This window comes from Leptodactylus fuscus, chromosome 4, assembly GCF_031893055.1.
Source record: "Leptodactylus fuscus isolate aLepFus1 chromosome 4, aLepFus1.hap2, whole genome shotgun sequence".
Classification (NCBI taxonomy): Eukaryota; Metazoa; Chordata; class Amphibia; order Anura; family Leptodactylidae; genus Leptodactylus; species Leptodactylus fuscus.
In genome coordinates, this window is record NC_134268.1 from 98202111 (window position 1) to 98220982 (window position 18872).

The following is an 18872-nucleotide window of genomic DNA, read 5'->3' on the forward strand; positions in this document are numbered from 1 at the left end:
GTGATGGCGGAGGAGGAGGGTGGTGGTTCAGAGCCCTGCCAGGGATGTTGGGTGGGGAAATGAGGTAGACTGCCCCATATTGTGACCCGGTCCCAGCCTCAACTACATTCACCCAGTGTGCCGTCATTGGAATGTAACGTCCCTGTCCACATGCACTTGTCCACGTGTCGGTGGTCAAGTGGACCTTTATGCAAATTGCGGAACTTAGGGCCCGTGTGATGTTGCGTGACACGTGCGGGGACGGCACAGCGGGAGAAGTAGTGACGGCTAGGGACGGCATAGCGAGGTGCCGCACTTGCCATCAGGTCATGGAAGGCCTGAGTTTCCACAAGCCGGAACGGCAACATCTCCTGGGCCAGGAGTTCGGATATGTGCACGTTTAAGGCTTGTGCATGGGGATGGGTAGCGCTGTATTTTTGCCTGCGCTCAAAAGTCTGGGAGATGGTGGGTTGCTGTGAAGAGGCGCATGATGGTACAGGAGAAGGAGCTATGGCAGGAAAGGAGCTGAGGCAGGAAAAAGGGAGGATGAGGGAGAAGTCTCCAAAGTGGTGGAGGCAGATGTGGAGGTTTCCTGGCTGCTGGTCTGGACTGCAGCACCAGCACTGGCATCAGTGGGAGAGGCAGTGGCGGCAACGCCGGACGATGATTGTCCTGTGTTTGCTCTCTGCCACTGAGCCCAGTGCTTGCCTTCCAAATGACGGTGCATGCCAGTGGTCGTAAGGTTGCTCTTTTCAGAGACCCTACTCAGTTTGGAGTTGCAGAGTGTGCACACCGCAGTATATTTGTCCGCCACACATACATTAAAAAAAGTCCACACCACCGGAGACCGTGGCCTCGATGTGGGAGTTTTTCTAGGCTGGCTACAAGAGGGAACATTTTCGGCCCTGCTGGCTGTGGCCTGGCTTTCGTGAAGCAGCTGTCCTCGGCCTCTGGACATGCCTCTGCCTCTTGCCACCCTCTTTGGTGCTGCACTTCCCTTCATATCTACACTGCTCTCACCGTTTGACATTCCCCTGTCCAGGGTGGGTCAGTGTCCTCGTCGTCCACCACCTCCTCTTCCAATTCCTCTGACGGCTCCTCCTCCTCTTGCACTGACGGCCGATTGCTGATCAACAACAACAGGAGATAATGGATGCTCCAGTGTTTGTGCATCAGGACACAGCAACTCATCTGTTACATCTGGTGATTCAGGATGTGGAGGGACAGAGAATGGACCTGAAAACAGCTCCTGGGAGGTGGGATTAGTTTGCTGGGAAGATTGGGCATGTTGTGAGGAAGGAGGACCAGACTGTTGGGTAGGAGTTGAGGTAGAGGCTGACTGGCTGGTGTAAAATGTGCTGGAAGCATTATCCGCCATCCATTGTAACACCTCTTCCTGCTGCTCGGGCCTGGTTAGGGTTGTACCCTGCACCCTACTTAATGTAGCCTTCAAGCCGGGGACTGTGGAGAAGCGTAATGCTTGCTGCCGCAGAACAGTAGGCCCATCCTTGTCCCCGTGCGCTAGCCTTACGCATTTTTTGATGTATACTAATACCCTTTTTATGGTCTATACACCCCTAATAAAAGCTGTTTTTTTCACGTATATAGCAAGAAGTAACTGCTGTGGATTCCTGCTATTTTTTTGGGAGATACCCCTGAGAAAAGCTGGTGTATATAGCAAGAAGTAACTGCTGTGGATTCCTGCTATTTTTGGGGGGGACACCCCTGAGAAAAGCTGGTTGGACCGTATATAGCAAGAAGTAACTGCTGTGGATTCCTGCTATTTTTGGGGGGGACACCCCTAATAAAAGCTGGTTGGAACGTATATAGCAAGAAGTAACTGCTGTGGATTCCTGCTATTTTTTGGAGGGACACCCCTGAGAAAAGCTGGTTGGAACGTATATAGTAAGAAGAAACTGCTGTGGATTCCTGCTATTTTTTTGAGGGGACACCCCTGAGAAAAGCTGGTTGGAACGTATATAGCAAGAAGTAACTGCTGTAGATTTCTGCTATTTTTTTGGGAGACACCCCTGAGAAAAGCTGGTTGGAACGTATATAGCAAGAAGTAACTGCTGTGGATTCCTGCTATTTTGGGGGGGACACCCCTGAGAAAAGCTGGTTGGAACGTATATAGCAAGAAGTAACTGCTGTGGATTCCTGCTATTTTTTTTTGGGGGGGGGGGACCCCTGAGAAAAGCTGGTTGGAACGTATATAGCAAGAAGTAACTGCTGTGGATTCCTGCCATTTTGTGGGGGGACACCCCTAATAAAAGCTGGTTGAAACGTATATAGCAAGAAGTAACTGCTGTGGATTCCTGCTATTTTTTGGGGGGAAACCCCTGAGAAAAGCTAGTTTTCACGTATATAGCAAGAAGTAACTGCTGTGGATTCCTGCTATTTTTGGGGAGACACCCCTGAGAAAAGCTGGTTGGAACATATATAGCAAGAAGTAACTGCTGTGGATTCCTGCTAATTTTTGGGGGGACACCCCTGAGAAAAGCTGGTTGGAACGTATATAGCAAGAAGTAACTGCTGTGGATTCCTGCTATTTTTTTGGGGGGACACCCCTAATAAAAGCTGGTTGGAACGTATATAGCAAGAAGTAACTGCTGTGGATTCCTGCTATTTTGGGGGGGACACCCCTGAGAAAAGCTGGTTGGAACGTATATAGCAAGAAGTAACTGCTGTGGATTCCTGCTATTTTTTTATTTTTGGGGGGGACCCCTGAGAAAATCTGGTTGGAACGTATATAGCAAGAAGTAACTGCTGTGGATTCCTGCTATTTTTTGGAGGGACACCCCTGAGAAAAGCTGGTTGGAACGTATATAGCAAGAAGTAACTGCTGTGGATTCCTGCTATTTTTTGGGGGGACATCCCTAATAAAAGATGGTTGGAACGTATATAGCAAGAAGTAACTGCTGTGGATTCCGGCTATTTTTTTTTTTGGGGGGGGGACCCCTGAGAAAAGCTGGTTGGAACGTATATAGCAAGAAGTAACTGCTGTGGATTCCTGCCATTTTGTGGGGGGACACCCCTAATAAAAGCTGGTTGAAACGTATATAGCAAGAAGTAACTGCTGTGGATTCCTGCTATTTTTTGGGGGGACACCCCTGAGAAAAGCTGGTTTTCACGTATATAGCAAGAAGTAACTGCTGTGGATTTCTGCTATTTTGTGGGGGGACACCCCTAATAAAAGCTGTTTTTCACATATAGAGCAAGAAGTAACTGCTGTGGATTCCTGCTATTTTTGGGGGGACACCCCTGAGAAAAGCTGGTTGGAACATATATAGCAAGAAGTAACTGCTGTGGATTCCTGCTAATTTTTGGGGGGACACCCCTGAGAAAAGCTGGTTGGAACGTATATAGCAAGAAGTAACTGCTGTGGATTCCTGCTATTTTGGGGGGGACACCCCTGAGAAAAGCTGGTTGGAACGTATATAGCAAGAAGTAACTGCTGTGGATTCCTGCTATTTTTTTTTTTGGGGGGGGGACCCCTGAGAAAATCTGGTTGGAACGTATATAGCAAGAAGTAACTGCTGTGGATTCCTGCTATTTTTTGGAGGGACACCCCTGAGAAAAGCTGGTTGGAACGTATATAGCAAGAAGTAACTGCTGTGGATTCCTGCTATTTTTTGGGGGGACATCCCTAATAAAAGATGGTTGGAACGTATATAGCAAGAAGTAACTGCTGTGGATTCCGGCTATTTTTTTTTGGGGGGGGGGACCCCTGAGAAAAGCTGGTTGGAACGTATATAGCAAGAAGTAACTGCTGTGGATTCCTGCCATTTTGTGGGGGGACACCCCTAATAAAAGCTGGTTGAAACGTATATAGCAAGAAGTAACTGCTGTGGATTCCTGCTATTTTTTGGGGGGACACCCCTGAGAAAAGCTGGTTTTCACGTATATAGCAAGAAGTAACTGCTGTGGATTTCTGCTATTTTGTGGGGGGACACCCCTAATAAAAGCTGTTTTTCACATATAGAGCAAGAAGTAACTGCTGTGGATTCCTGCTATTTTTGGGGGGACACCCCTGAGAAAAGCTGGTTGGAACATATATAGCAAGAAGTAACTGCTGTGGATTCCTGCTAATTTTTGGGGGACACCCGTGAGAAAAGCTGGTTGGAACGTATATAGCAAGAAGTAACTGCTGTGGATTCCTGCTATTTTTTTGGGGGGACACCCCTAATAAAAGCTGGTTGGAACGTATATAGCAAGAAGTAACTGCTGTGGATTCCTGCTATTTTGGGGGGGACACCCCTGAGAAAAGCTGGTTGGAACGTATATAGCAAGAAGTAACTGCTGTGGATTCCTGCTATTTTTTTTTTTGGGGGGGGACCCCTGAGAAAATCTGGTTGGAACGTATATAGCAAGAAGTAACTGCTGTGGATTCCTGCTATTTTTTGGAGGGACACCCCTGAGAAAAGCTGGTTGGAACGTATATAGCAAGAAGTAACTGCTGTGGATTCCTGCTATTTTTTGGGGGGACATCCCTAATAAAAGATGGTTGGAACGTATATAGCAAGAAGTAACTGCTGTGGATTCCGGCTATTTTTTGGGGGGACACCCCTGAGAAAAGCTGGTTGGAACGTATATAGCAAGAAGTAACTGCTGTGGATTCCTGCTATTTTTTTGGGGGGACACCCCTGAGAAAACTGGTTGGAACCTATATAGCAAGAAGTAACTGCTGTAGATTCCTGCTATTTTTTTTGGGGGGGACACCCCTAATAAAAGCTGGTTGGAACGTATATAACAAGAAGTAACTGCTGTAGATTCCTGCTAATTTTTGGGGGGACTCCCCTGAGAAAAGCTAGTTGGAACGTATATAGCAAGAAGTAACTGCTGTGGATTCCTGCTATTTTGGGGGGGGACACCCCTGAGAAAAGCTGGTTGGAACGTATATAGCAAGAAGTAACTGCTGTGGATTCCTGCTATTTTTTGGAGGGACACCCCTAATAAAAGCTGGTTGGAATGTATATAGCAAGAAGTAACTGCTGTGGATTCCTGCTATTTTGTGGGGGGACATCCCTAATAAAAGCAGGTTGGAACGTATATAGCAAGAAGTAACTGCTGTGGATTCCTGCTATTTTGGGGCGGGGACACCCCTGAGAAAAGCTAGTTTTCACGTATATAGCAAGAAGTAACTGCTGTGGATTCCTGCTATTTTGTGGGGGGCCCTAATAAAGGCTGGATGGAACGTATATAGCAAGAAGTAACAGCTGTTGATTCCTGCTATTTTGTGGAGGGACACCCCTAATAAAAGCTGATTGGAACGAATATAGCAAGAAGAAACTGCTGTGGATTCCTGCTATTTTTTTAGGGGGACACCCCTGAGAAAAGCTGGTTGGAATGTATATAGCAAGAAGTAACTGCTGTAGATTCCTGCTATTTTTTGGGGGGACACCCCTAATAAAAGCTGGTTGGAACGTATATAGCAAGAAGTAACTGCTGTGGATTCCTGCTATTTTTTTGGGGGGGGGGCGGGACCCCTGAGAAAAGCTGGTTGGAACGTATATAACAAGAAGTAACTGCTGTAGATTCCTGCTATTTTGGAGGGGGGGACACCCCTAATAAAAGCTGGTTGGAACGTATATAACAAGAAGTAACTGCTGTAGATTCCTGCTATTTTTTTGGGGGAAACCCCTGAGAAAAGCTGGTTGGAACGTACAGTCCTATGAAAAAGTTTGGGCACCCCTATTAATCTTAATCATTTTTTGTTCTAAATATTTTGGTGTTTGCAACAGCCATTTCAGTTTGATATATCTAATAACTGATGGACACAGTAATATTTCAGGATTGAAATGAGGTTTATTGTACTAACAGAAAATGTGCAATATGCATTAAACCAAAATTTGACCGGTGCAAAAGTATGGGCACCTCAACAGAAAAGTGACATTAATATTTAGTAGATCCTCCTTTTGCAAAGATAACAGCCTCTAGTCGCTTCCTGTAGCTTTTAATCAGTTCCTGGATCCTGGATAAAGGTATTTTGGACAAACAATTCAAGTTCAGTTAAGTTTGATGGTCGCTGAACATGGACAGCCCGCTCTCAAATGATCTGAAAACAAAGATTGTTCAACATAGTTGTTCAGGGGAAGGATACAAAACGTTGTCTCAGAGATTTAACCTGTCAGTTTCCACTGTGAGGAACATAGTAAGGAAATGGAAGACCACAGGGACAGTTCTTGTTAAGCCCAGAAGTGGCAGGCCAAGAAAAATATCAGAAAGGCAGAGAAGAAGAATGGTGAGAACAGTCAAGGACAATCCACAGACCACCTCCAAAGAGCTGCAGCATCATCTTGCTGCAGATGGTGTCACTGTGCATCGGTCAACTATACAGCGCACTTTGCACAAATAGAAGCTGTATGGGAGAGTGATGAGAAAGAAGCCGTTTCTGCACGTACGCCACAAATAGAGTTGCCTGAGGTATGAAAAAGCACATTTGGACAAGGCAGCTTCATTTTGGAAACAAAAATTGAGTTGTTTGGTTATAAAAAAAGGCGTTATGCATGGCGTCCAAAAAGAAACAGCATTCCAAGAAAAACACATGCTACCCAATGTAAAATTTGGTGGAGGTTCCATCATGCTTTGGGGCTGTGTGGCCAATGCCGGCATCGGGAATCTTGTTAAAGTTGAGAGTCGCATGGATTCCACTCAGTATCAGCAGATTCTTGAGAATAATGTTCAAGAATCAGTGACGAAGTTGAAGTTACGCCGGGGATGGATATTTCAGCAAGACAATGATCCAAAACACCGCTCCAAATCCTCAGGCATTCATGCAGAGGAACAATTACAATGTTCTGGAATGGCCATCCCAGTCCCCAGACCTGAATATCATTGAACATCTGTGGGATGATTTGAAGCGGGCTGTCCATGCTCGGCGACCATCAAACTTAACTGAACTTGAATTGTTTGTCCAAAATACCTTTATCCAGGATCCAGGAACTGATTAAAAGCTACAGGAAGCGACTAGAGGCTGTTATCTTTGCAAAAGGAGGATCTACTAAATATTAATGTCACTTTTCTGTTGAGGTGCCCATACTTTTGCACCGGTCAAATTTTGGTTTAATGCATATTGCACATTTTCTGTTAGTACAATAAACCTCATTTCAATCCTGAAATATTACTGTGTCCATCAGTTATTAGATATATCAAACTGAAATGGCTGTTATAAACACCAAAATATTTAGAACTAAAAATGATTAAGATTAATAGGGGTGCCCAAACTTTTTCATAGGACTGTATATAGCAAGAAGTAACTGCTGTGGATTCCTGCTATTTTTGGGGGGGACACCCCTGAGAAAAGCTGGTTGGAACGTATATAGCAAGAAGTAACTGCTGTAGATTCCTGCTATTTTTTTGGGAGACACCCCTGAGAAAAGCTGGTTGGAACGTATATAGCAAGAAGTAAAAAAAAATGCAGCTATATGCAGTTTGTAGACATGCTCAAAGAATCACAAATAAATATTTTTTTTTATCATTTATATCATTTGGGTTATTCAACTAATTTTTGTGTCTTTTTTTCGGTGTTAAGTTGTTTTTATTTTTGCATGTTTTCATTTTTTATATCTGGGAAAATGTTCTTTCACGTTTTTAATAGTACAAATTGATTCTAAAAAAAACTTTTCAAAATATTTTTTCCTTTTGTTACGGTAATTTTTATTTTGTATTGTATCGTCAGAAGAAGCGCTAGAACATGTGATTCGAATCAGTTCTCACAAATTAAACAAATAATCTTGAAAAATCTACCTATTTTATCACAGGATGCCATCACTCGTGACATACTTAAAGATGGAATACAAGTGGTAGCCAGACGGGGACGTAGCCTGGGTGACCAATTATCACCCAGTCTATATGTCAGTAGTTCCGCCCGTTCGTCTACCTGGCTTGACTTACAAGGATTTTACAAATGTGGTAATACCAGATGTAATATGTGTAGACATGCCAAAAGCACTCGAACATTTTGTAATTTTGACAACAGTCAGAGCTTATCAATATTGTCCTTTTTAAATTGCTCAAGCGATCATGTCATCTACATCATTGAATGTGTGCAGTGTCAACTCAAATATGTCAGTTGTACTATCCGACATCTTAAAAAACGGATTTCAGAACACATCACCAGCATTAATAATAATCGTGACAACATCTCTGGAGCAGCACGCCATTTTTTAAGCACTCATAATGGTAACATTTCAAATTTATGTTTTTATGCCATCGAACGAGTAACACGTCCTATTAGAGGTGGTAATTGGCACAAAAAAGTGTTACTCAGAGAAGCATATTGGATTAAAATTTTGAACACGCGGAATCCAAATGGTCTAAATATCAGATCAGACCTATCTTATATTTATTGATATGCTTCCGATTACACCTTTGCATCATATCGATGCTTATACGGCATTAATCATTTAAACATGTATTGTCCATTATTACAGGTCATAATAGGCTTGGTTAGCTCCGACGGTTGCCATACCTTTGTTACATTATGATGTTCAGTAGTCTTACCTTTATTTTGCCATGGCTTTAAGTCGGCTGTTTCTTCGTTGTCGGTCATATTATAAATGTTATCACGTGATGTTACACTGCACACATTATACTTGGTGTATTCTGGCAGGTTTGATCATGTGACATTCCTCTAGGTCACATGTTCTTATAGTTTCGATGTCCATTCATATCTACCAATAACGTGATTTCTTTCTTCTTTTTTCTATGTCATTCAACATTTGTATGAGTAGTTTGAGATAATGGACTTTGTCCCATTGGATCTCTTTCTAGGGATATATATACTATATAGACATTATAGCACATTACTAATTTTTATTATACATAAATCTGTCATATACACTCACCGGCCACTTTATTAGGTACACCATGCTAGTAACGGGTTGGACCCCCTTTTGCCTTCAGAACTGCCTCAATTCTTCGTGGCATAGATTCAACAAGGTGCTGGAAGCATTCCTCAGAGATTTTGGTCCATATTGACATGATGGCATCACACAGTTGCCGCAGATTTGTCGGCTGCACATCCATGATGCGAATCTCCCGTTCCACCACATCCCAAAGATGCTCTATTGGATTGAGATCTGGTGACTGTGGAGGCCATTGGAGTACAGTGAACTCATTGTCATGTTCAAGAAACCAGTCTGAGATGATTCCAGCTTTATGACATGGCGCATTATCCTGCTGAAAGTAGCCATCAGATGTTGGGTACATTGCGGTCATAAAGGGATGGACATGGTCAGCAACAATACTCAGGTAGGCTTTGGCGTTGCAATTGGTACCAAGGGGCCCAAAGAGTGCCAAGAAAATATTCCCCACACCATGACACCACCACCACCAGCCTGAACCGTTGATACAAGGCAGGATGGATCCATGCTTTCATGTTGTTGATGCCAAATTCTGACCCTACCATCCGAATGTCGCAGCAGAAATCGAGACTCATCAGACCAGGCAACGTTTTTCCAATCTTCAATTGTCCAATTTCGATGAGCTTGTGCAAATTGTAGCCTCAGTTTCCTGTTCTTAGCTGAAAGGAGTGGCACCCGGTGTGGTCTTCTGCTGCTGTAGCCCATCTGCCTCAAACTTCGACGTACTGTGCGTTCAGAGATGCTCTTCTGGCTACCTTGGTTGTAACGGGTGGCTATTTGAGTCACTGTTGCCTTTCTATCAGCTCGAACCAGTCTGGCCATTCTCCTCTGACCTCTGGCATCAACAACGCATTTCCGCCCACAGAACTGCCGCTCACTGGATGTTTTTTCTTTTTCGGACCATTCTCTGTAAACCCTAGAGATGGTTGTATGTGAAAATCCCAGTAGATCAGCAGTTTCTGAAATACTCAGACCAGCCCTTTCGGCACCAACAACCATGCCACGTTCAAAGGCACTCAAATCACCTTTCTTCCCCATACTGATGCTCGGTTTGAACTGCAGGAGATTGTCTTGACCATGTCTACATGTCTAAATGCACTGAGTTGCCGCCATGTGATTGGCTGATTAGAAATGAAGTGTTAACGAGCAGTTGGACAGGTGTACCTAATAAAGTGGCCGGTGAGTGTATGTTTATGACTTTTTTGTGTTATTTTAGTACATGATCATGTCTTGATGTGCATTAAAATAGTATAACTTTGATATTTATGACATTGTTCACACAGCTCTAGTTTATATGCGGTATTTATTATTTATTGATGCATCATTTTTCTCACATTTCTTAGCGTAACATGTCACCCCATATTGTTATATATATTAGTTTTATTTGTATCATTTGTAATTGTAATATGGTTTTTGTATGTGTTTTTGCTTTTGTTCATTGCACTATATGGGGTTAAAACAACTTGACATGGGCGGAGTCTGGCCCGGGTCTGTTTGTTCTTAAGCATTGGTCTCATAACATTTGGTCGAGCCGAGACGAAGGGACGTGTGGTCCCGAAACGCGTTGCTCTATTCTCAGGCCAGACTTCTGCTATGATGGCACAATTTTATTTATGATAAAATAAAAGTTAAATTTTAATCCGCGGACCTTAATTTCCATCGACCTGACGAGTGTAGCTGGCACTTTTACCACGTTGTCGTACAAGTTGACGTAGGATGTCCTGCTGATATCGCTGAGCTGTCAGTGTATCTTACTAGGGGTAACCAACTTCTAGATGCAATGGCTCCCTAAATCATCACCCCAGCATATGGGTAAGTATGTCACTCCACACTATAGGCAGGATTGAAGTGCTCAAAATAAAATATTCATATTTGAACTGTTGTGGGATCAGAAACAGAACCTGGATTCATCACTAAAAACAAAACAGTGGCAGTCCAGTCCACCACTGCAAAACAGCAGTAACCAGTAGTGCCCCAACAGACCCAATTGACTATAATGGGATCCGTCGGGTGTCTGTTGCTTTATCTCCTTGGTAAGTCACATCCCAGCTCCCGGGGATTCTTTCTAGCAGGGAGAATGGCTGGGGATCAGGAACTCAGCTGTTGCTGGCAGCTGAGACTCCCTTGGGACCCACGAGGGACCGCTACAAACCTCCCCTCTCCAGTGATCGCTATGATTAGTGGTTCTGTACAGACCCACCATTCACAGTGCAGCTATGCGCAGTACTGATCATCCTGGGACACTGTCATACTCCAATCTGAAAAGCCAGGAACCTATTGGAGCCTCCACTTTCCAGCGATCATCATTTACACACAGCCAGACAGCAGGGGAGAGGAGAGATGAGTATTAGTTGTTTTTTTTATTATCTCAGGATCCATTTGGGCTATTATCATCTGTGCATAAGCTGTATGTGACCTGGGGGGTAGCATGGACTTCTGTCCATGTTATCCCCTCTCCTATCGGAGCACATACTATACTTTTGCGCTCTGATTGTCACATAGAGGTATAATGTAATACCCCTTTGAGCCTTATTAGAGGGGTATTCCGCTGTAATACTCCTCTGAACATAATCAGGAAGTTTATTGGCTCTGTGACCCAGACATTTACCATTGTCCAGGTCGCAGCACCAAAAGAGGTGCACCAAATATACAACACACAATCAAAGTCATCAATAAAGTTTACATTTTTTCACTGTCTATACCTACCTCAACTTTATAGAGTAAAATACGCAACCACCTCTCTAGCAATATGCTTTACATGCTAAAATATTAGCAATAACTATTATCACTAGAGACGAACGTATAAAATTTAATGTCGCAATATAAAATCTCAGTTTTTGGAAGCTTACAGATGGGTATAATAGCTGGTGGGGTTTTTTTCTCCTTTTTTTTTTTTTTTTTTTTTTTAGAACCCACAGTACAAATGAAACACCCGAAGTTCCTGTAGTTTGGGGTTAAAACAACATAAGAAAAAAAAATGTAATCTATTTTCACAGCCCGATTCTCTAAAACAGGGGTCCTCAAACTGCGGCCCGAGGGCCACATGCGGGCCGCCAAGCACTTCTGTCTGGTCCCGCCAACAACGCCGGCAGGCGTGCATTTATAATGAATCCTGGGGAGCTCGGGCCAGGCCATGGAGCACACTTCACTTTACCTATTGGAGGGCACCGCTCCCGATGTCTGTGCGACCTGCTCTGCCTCTGGCCCACTGTTTAAAAAGTTTGAGGACCCCTGCTCTAAAACATCTGTAGGTTCAAAATACTCATTATACCCCTTGATAAATTTCTTGAGGGGTCTAGTTTCCAAAATGGGGTCACATTTTCGGGGGTTTCCACTGTTCTGGCATCTCAGGGGCTCTTCAACTGCAACATAGTGCCTGAAACTGATCACAACAAAATCTGCCCACGAACAGCAAAATAGCTCTCTCTCTCTGTTCCAAGCTCTGCCATGTACCTATACAGTAGTTTACAACCACATATGGGGTGCTGCCACATTCACGAGAAATTGTGTAATGAACTGTGGGGTGTTTTTTCTTTCTTAACCCTTATGAGAATTGGAAATTTGTGGCTAAAGAGACATTTTACTGGAAAGAGAGTAATTCCTTTTTTGGGTCCATTCACATGGAGGAAAATGGTGAGGAATTTGGTGTGGAATTTTCCACACTGAAAATAAAGCCTCCCATCGATTTCAATGGGGTATTCTAGCTTTTTTTCCACTAGTGGAATTTTACGACAGTCGCGGCTTTCCCCTCCGGAGTAGGGTCAAATGAATGGGCCTAGTGTAGAGGGTGCTGCCACGAGGCAAACTCCGGGGCTGCTCCGGCGTCCCCTGTCCAGTCCAGAAGTGCAGGAGCTTGTTTCAGAGGAATAATGACAAAGAACTCTGGAGTATCCATTATTACTCTTATATGGATGTGAGTTCCTCTCCGGGCAAGTTAGCATTGGGAACACTGAGTGACACATCATTAATGTCTACTGCTTCGGTGGAAGTCCTTGCTGCATGTTATGGCTTTCCTTGCCTGTGACCGCTGAGAACATCTGCACTGGAGCCCTATAGGTCCAGAGCCATATTTGTTTTTGTATGGGGCTCTCAACTATCTGCTACTGCTCTTTAATTCCAAGACCAGGTTTCTGCAGATCACACTACCCAGAAGAGAAAAGGATTTTACATTCTAAAGCAGTCCCAGAGGGTGGGATGAGAAAATGCCCATCAGCTGACTGACAGCACAAGACATGGGTTGGCCTAAACTTCAGATAAGGAAGTGTAATGTCCCGGTACTGCTAGTCCAATTCCCTTTTATAGTCCTTGCAGACCGAGATTATATGGACATTTGCATATAAGGTAAAGCATTTATTCCCCCTTCATTCCTTCATTTCTATTTTTCCAGAGCCAGCACACAGGGGGTCTATATGCGCCATCTTGTGGATGCTTTTGTGTACTACTCTGCCTATATTTACCATTGCAATGTAATTTGAGCTGGCACTGTAAAGGGAGTGTCCATTATAATTAGGTGACCTCCAGGACCACTCAAGGGAGCTTGGCTGGCCTGGAGGCAGAGCTGAGTGACCGCCCCCTCTAGAGAGGGGGTTGGGAACTTTCTTTTGTCTTTTTGGTGTACGCACAGCTGGCAGACAGAGCACATGGAGTACTGATAATGGCTGCCAACTATCAGAGTACAGCAAACAGAGATGTCTTTCCCTCTGTTTTCAAGATCCTTCTCAGAGAGTGTTTTCCTCTGGAGCTCCAAGCCTACAAGCACTAAGCTTACGGACTTGTTTTATCCATACAGCTGGGATGTCTACCCGTATCTCCCTATCCAAGTAAGTCTTTGGGACAAATCTATATTTAAGAAGCCCATAGCTAGTCTGGCAGAATTCTAGAATCTCCCGCTGCTAAGAAAAATTGTATTTACTATCCTACATACGCGTACCCAGTTGTTGAAGATTAACCCCCTGGATACAGGCCGTCTTTACAAGTATATACAAGTTGACTACTCAAGCAACTATTGATTAATCTAGCCCAAGGTACTCTTGCTCCAAGCTCCATCACCTGATTAAGTGGACACTGTCTATAAAGATCGCTGTATTGTATGTGAAGAATCACTCCGTCATCTGTATATTTGTATCAACTCGTCCTGCTAGTAAAAAGAGCAACGATTACCCCCGAAGCCTGGTTGTCTGTTGTCATTGTCAGATATCAGAGTGGGGGCGGGTAATCGGGGACATCTAAAAGGAAATTTTGTGCACTTTCGGGACCCAGGGACCCCCCGAAAGCCGGCTACATCGGATATATATTACCCGTGATACCAGCCCTGGCCCTCCTGAGTGTTGCAGAAGAGGAAGCCTGTTTTGGAACAGCGGGGCCTGGCAAGCATACAGATGCCATCCCAGAGGAGAGCAATGTTAGATAACCACCAGAGGCAATCATGATTGCCCGAAGAGGATTCACAGCATAAAATAGAGAACCAGCTAGGACTTGCAAATGTCCAGAGATACTAAGCCAGGACCCTCGGGAGATAGAGGTCCTTAAAGTTGCCAAACAGCTACATGGAACCTCAAAAGAGGAACAACAAGCTGTAGCAGCGAGACGGATGAGATGCAACTAGAAAGAACTAAACTGTCTGCTGCAGGTACTGCCCGTACTGGAAGGAGGAGGGAGCAAAAAGTGGGTGAATATAAGCATGCTGCAGAATAGAAAACACTGAGTAGATCTTAAAAACAAAAATAATGGCATACTAGATGGATCAAGTGGATGTCTACTGCCATCAAGCTGCTAAGTAGAGATGAGCGAACGCTGTTCGATCGAATTGGTATTCGATCGAATATCATGGCCGCATACGCAGTAAAAATTTGTGTCCCCTCCCACCTTCTCTGGCGCGTTTTTTGCACCAACAACTGTACAGGGCAGGTGGGACAGGAACTACGACAACGGAGGCAGTGAAAAAAATTGAAAAAACCCATTGGCTGCCGAAAACATGTGACCTCCCGCTGGCATATTCGTGTCATTTCAGTTTTGGAGTGATAGGGAGAGCTTGTTCTGAGGGCGATAAAGTGCTTTCATAGCTTTGGTTAGGCAGGAAATAACAGCTCTTCTCAGAGCTTAATACATCATGCAGCGTAGCAGCAGGGGACGTGGGCGAGGACGTGGATATTCTGCTGGGTATCCAGTCCACAGTCCAGGTACTGGAGAGGGGCTGTCAGCATTGCCTCTCGTCAGTAGCAGCAGGGTACGTGCGCGAGGACGTGCATACCCAGCTGTTTATCCACTCCACAGTCCAGGTACTGGAGAGGGGCTGCCAGCAGTGCCCCTCATCAGTAGCAGCAGGGGACTTAGGTGAGAACGTGGACATTCCGCTGGGTATCCAGTCCACAGTCCAGGTACTGGAGAGGGGCTGCCAGCATTGCCTGTCGTCAGTAGCAGCAGGGGATGTGCGCGAGGACATGCATACCCAGCTGTATATCCACTCCACAGTCCAGGTACTGGAGAGGGGCTGCCAGCAGTGCCCCTCGTCAGTAGCAGCAGGGGACGTGGGCGAGGACATGGATATCCAGCTGGGTATCTAGTCCACAGTCCAGGTACTGGAGAGGGGCTGCCAGGTGTCCTTCGTCACTATGAGCAGGGGACGTGGGCTAGGATGTGGGTACCCAGCTGTATATCCACTCCACAGTCCAGGTACTGGAGAGGGGCTGCCAGCAGCAGCAGGGGACATGGGTGAGGACGTGGATAACCAGCTGGGTATCCAATCCATAGTCCAGGTACTGGAGAGAAGCTGCCAGCACCCAATTTACTCTTCCTCCTCATCCTCCTCCTCCTACAACCCCAGCCCCTACTTCTGAATGTGAATTTTTTATTTATTTTGTTAATATAAAAAAAAAAATTCCATTATCCCCCCCCAGGGGGTTGCAACTCAATTTTTTAGGGCTCACCCCCAAGGGGTTGAAATCTAATGTTTTAGGGCTCCCCCAAAGGCCTGAAAATTAATGTTTTAGGGCTCACCCCAAGGGTCTGAAAATTAATGTTTTAGGGATCACCCAAAGGGCCTGAAATCTAATTTTTTAGGGGTCACCCCAAGGGCCAAAAAATAACACACTGCTGCTGCATGGCTCTAGTCACCAAAAGAGTTAAAAAATAAAACACTACTGCTGCATGGCTCTAGTCACCCCAAGGGCCAAAAAATGAAACACTGCTGCTGCATGGCTCTATTCACCCCAAGGGCCAAAAAATAAAACAATGCTGCTGCATGGCTCTAGTCACCCCAAGGGCCAAAAAATAAAACACTGCTGCTGCATGGCTCTAGTCACCCCAAGGGCCAAAAAATAAAACACTGCTGCTGCATGGCTCTAGTCACCCCAAGGGCCAAAAAATAAAACACTGCTGCTGCATGGCTCTAGTCACCAAAAGGGCCAAAAAATAAAACACTGCTGCTGCATGGCTCTAGTCACCAAAAGGGCCAAAAAATGAAACACTGCAGCTGCATGGCTCTAGTCACCAAAAGGGCCAAAAAAATAAAACACTGCTGCTGCATGGCTCTAGTCAGTCACCCCAAGGGCATAAAACACTGCTGCAAGGCTGTACTCACTCCAAGGGCCAAAAACACTGCTGGTGCGAGGCTCTACTCACTACAAGGGCCCAAAACACTGCTTTTTAAAGGCTGTACTCACTCCAAGGGCCAAAAGCACTGTATTTTAAAGGCTGTACTCACGCCAAGGGCCATAAACTAAATCTCTACTGTTTAAAGGCTCAACTCATCCAAAGAACCAACAAATCTCTGCTGGTGCAAGGCTGAACTAAGTTAAAGCTTTTGGCCCTTGGAGTGAGTACAGCCTAAAACTCTGCAGGTAAAATGGCTCCTGTTAAGGGCTAGAAAAGTGAATTTTGGAAGGTCTTACCACATCACACACACACACACACACACACACACACTCAAAATGACAGTTAAGGGTGAGGGCTTTTGGATTTCCCATTGTCTATTCCATCTGTGGTTGTCATGGGGAACGTGATTTAAAGGGGTGCTTGATAATGTTTCTTTAGCTTAAATTTGGGTTTGTGTCCATCCATTTGGGGAGTAAAGGTTTCCAGGTATTTTCCCACTTTGATAGAGGTTTTTTTGAATGTGGAAAGTGTGTAGTTGTTAGGCTGTGATGTTGGGGTAATACAGGGACTTTGGTGTGTTAGATGCCCCCAGACATGCTTCCCCTGCTGTCCCAGTTGCATTTTAGAGGTGTTGGCATCATCTGCTGAGGTTTAAAAGTGGACTTAATGACCCTCCTGAGTCGAATGGTGGGATCCCCTGAAACGAAGCATTTTCTCCCTTAGACTATAATGGGGTTCAATATTCGTTCGAATAGTCGAATATTGAGATGCTATTCGGAACGAATAACGAACATCGAATATTTTACTGTTCGCTCATCTCTACTGCTAAAGTTTCATATTACCCAACTTTCAGAGAAGGGGGAGGGAAGTAGCATATCGACAGGGCCAGCATCAGCACCTGGCGATCAAAAACAAAAACCAGTGTTACTTACCCCTCCTGAGCTCCTGCAGAACTCCCTGCTGTCTTCTGGCCTCTTCAACGATATCACAAGCATCATGTGGGTGAAGCTGGCGTAAGCAGGGTACAATGCCGAAACCTATGAGAAGTAACAAGGGTTTTTATGTTTGTCATCTCGTTGTGCCTCTGGTTTTTATAGTCTGGGGTCTGAAGAGACCGCAGAGTATAATAGTTTGTGGGTTGTTAACTCCAAAAATTTTGGGTTCTACCAAACCGGAAATTTATGCACTATTTGCACGGAACATCGTAGGGGCCACTATGGTACATAATACTGCGTAAAGGGACCGCTATGGAACATTATATTATGTGAAGGGGCCACATTGGAACATTATTCTGTGTGGAGGGGCCATTATTGGGCATTATACTGTGTGCAGGGCCACTATAGGACATTAACCTGGAGACATCTCTCCATGTCATGATGGACAAGGGAATGTCCGTAAACTACTGCAAACCAAGAGGGAAGAACAGGAGTGTTACAGAGAAGCAGAGGCACCCTAATTGGAAGATGAAAAGGGATTGTGAAAAACAAGGCCCTCCAGGGGAGCCTTGATGTGCTGGGAAAAAAATGAGAAACATTCTTCCTAGAACACAGAAGTCAGAAATAGCTTTGGAACAGCCAGAACTAGTAAGACGTAGGAGACCTTCTTCCGTAGGGACCAGGCCAAAAAAGAGAGAAAGATATCACCAACCTCATGATTGAGGGAATGGGCTACAAGGCACCTGGATCTGGCAGCAACTCAGGATGTAACTGCTGAACCAGGAATCTGATACTGAATTGGAAGGCCAGGGTCTACAGAAAATGGGAGCACTACACACCATCAAAAGGAGAATTGTAGCGTATTGAGGGCTGGAACAAGTCATGAGTTTATGACAAGCACTCATACTGCAAGGGTCCTAGCCAGAGACTACCAGGAGGCCACAAGAAAGTGGATCATTCCACAATAACACAGCAGGATGTTGGGGAACTCTGAAGGTCCAGAAAGACTAAAAAGAAGACAGCTTTCAGAACAATGAAGACTGGAAATGGATGACGGCTGATGCCAAGGATGACTGTCCCCAGCTATGCATGTGAGAAGAGGATAGCTGGACAGAATCTGACGTCTGAACCAGACAGGAGGATATCTGAACTGAGGTCATGTAAAGAGCGCATTACATCTACGAATATATGATGTAGGATCTACTGTCAAATAAACCATATCCAGTATACGCTAGGTTCATACTTCCATTGCATTTCTGTTGTTCGAGTTCCCAATGGACCTGAACATCGTAGAGGCGAACTGCTAAAACAGCAGTTACACATGGAGTCCAGCAGACCCCATTAACTATAATGACTATGTTATTTTTCAACTGAAAGCAGAGCAGGAAAAAGTCCTATGTGCAGGAGACTATGGTGCAGATGTGAACATGACCTAAGATCAGGGAAGTGTAAGGGTCACCATGGTGGCTTAGAGGCTAGCACTTCAGCCTTGTAAGGGTGC